The sequence below is a fragment of the Grammomys surdaster genome, unplaced genomic scaffold (genome assembly GCF_004785775.1).
Source record: "Grammomys surdaster isolate TR1022 unplaced genomic scaffold, NIH_TR_1.0 125231, whole genome shotgun sequence".
In the NCBI taxonomy this organism is placed as follows: Eukaryota; Metazoa; Chordata; class Mammalia; order Rodentia; family Muridae; genus Grammomys; species Grammomys surdaster.
In genome coordinates, this window is record NW_021620120.1 from 426,841 (window position 1) to 429,177 (window position 2,337).

A 2,337-nucleotide genomic window follows, 5' to 3' on the forward strand; every position below is an offset into this window, starting at 1 on the left:
ACATGGAAGTAAAACCACTCCCTTATGATTTTACATGGTAACATTAAACTTATATAACAAAATTCTCTCTAAATATACACACTGGTGAGAAGTCAGAGAACAAAAGAGCCTGCAACACTAAGAGTGCCTGACACTACTACTTAGCTGTGATAGCTGGATAATTAAATAGGTTGTTTACTGACTCCAACAACAGCTCGAGGGGAATCAGAAATGTCAATTATTCACAGTTTCTCTGACCCAAGACTAGAGAAAAATCACAATAAAACTTCAGTTCTGAATCTTCTACTTTCAGCTCTAGGCTGCCACTAAAGATTATTGACTCATTAGGGTATGTGGTTTTATCTTACTGGAGGGGAAAGGGAGCCCCTGGAGGGTCCTGATATTTAAGGAGTATGCTCTTTAAGGATTCCCCAAAAGAAGTAATGCTGTATTGTCTTATTGTCTGTAAGATTTTTTTTTTTTTTTTTTTTTTTTTTGGTTTTTCAAGACAGGGTTTCTCTGTGTAGTCCAGCTGTCCTGGAACTCACTCTGTAGACCACCTGCCTCTGCCTCCCAAGTGCTGGGATTAAAGGAGTGCGCCACCACTGCCTGGTTGTCTGTGAGATTTGAAGGCAAGATTTGCCTTCTTAAGAGCAATGATTTGTTTTTTGTTTTTTTTTAATTTTAGTTAGATTTATTCACTTACTCTTATATGTGAACATTTTTCCTGCATGTATATATGTGCACCATGTATGTGTTTATGCACACAGAGGTCAGAAGAAAGCACCATATCCTCCAGAATTACAGGTGGTTGTGAATCAAGTGGATGCTGGGAATTGAACCAGGAATGCTTATAAAGATTAAGCATTCTTAACCTCTGAGCCAGCTCTACATTTTGTTCACTTAAAAAAATATATTTTCCTACTGGGCAGTGGTGGCAAATGCTTTTAATCCCAGAACTCAAGGGACAGAGGCCAGAGGATCTCTTAGTTTGAGACCAGCCTGGTCTACAGAGTGAGTTTCAGAACAGCTAGAGCTACACAGAGGAACCTTGTCTTGAAAAACATAAATAAATAAATAAATAAATAAATAAATAAATAAATAAATAAATAAATAAATCTCCCCCCTACCCCCAAGCCAGGCATAGTGACATACATTTTTAATTCCAGCATTTGTGAGGCAGTGGTGTTTTGAGGCCAGCATGGTCTATACAGTGAGTTCAACGACAGCCAGACCCTGTTTTTAGCCTTCCTCCCCTACCTCCCACTCAAAAGTTATTTCACTTCTTGTTTTCCTATACATCACTTCCAAAGAATTGTGTGGCCACTTAATTAGGTCTTAAAGAAACCCAAGGCAAGTCTCAAGGTTTGACTCATGGCTTCGCCCAGCATTTCTTGTCCCACCCCTACCTAAACCTCTCCAACCCAGGGGCTGGGCTTCACTTCCCTTTCCCCAGATTCTCTTTTCTGTATAACTCAGCCATTTTGGCTACATGTTCTGTATCGCCCTTTGCCTCTTGGGCCATGGCTCCTCCTCTCTTATCCCTTCTCTCTTTTCTTCCTGTTCGGCTCTCTGATCCCCACCCCCAACCCTCCTCTCATGGCCCTGTTCAGTCTGTACTTTCCAGATGTACCTGGCTGAACTCTCCTTCATATCTACAGTAAAACACAAAAAAATTCTCTTCAACCATTCCTAGTAGCAGCCACATCCTCATTTGCATTCACACTTCCACTCAATACTTAAAGATGGAGCAGCCCAGCCAACTGTACTTCTCTGGGCCTCTTGCTTTAAACTGGAAAGTGAGTTCCTGACCACCATGGAAATTAAAAAAAAAAGTATGTACTCAGATTCTTCAAGGTCTAATACAAACATGTCTGAAAAGTTTGTTTAAACCTTTCAGCAAAACCCTTGAGGTAAACAAACAAACCATGATCCTCAGATTTCTAACTCAGGTATTACAGTTCATACCTCTAATTCTGAAACTGTGGAGGTCAAGCAAGAAGCCTTGTCACAGGTTCTAGGCCAACCTCCAGCTACACATCTAGATTCTATTTCAAAACAAGAACAACAAAAATAGACACACCCCGTTGAGCCAGACCCAAAGATAGGCCACAAAGTCCTTCAAGTGACAGAGCTGAGGAGCCCAGATATTGCCACCAAGAGCCCCGGATGCTGGGCACAGAACTGCAGTATTTGGCATTTGGCTTGCTGGGTTTGGGGTAAACCACAATACCAGTATTTTCCTGCTATTTTTTCCTTTTTTCTTCCATTCTTCTCTTCTTCTTCTTCTTCTTCTTCTTCTTCTTCTTCTTCTTCTTCTTCTTCTTCTTCTTCTTCTTCTTCTTCTTCTTCTTCTTC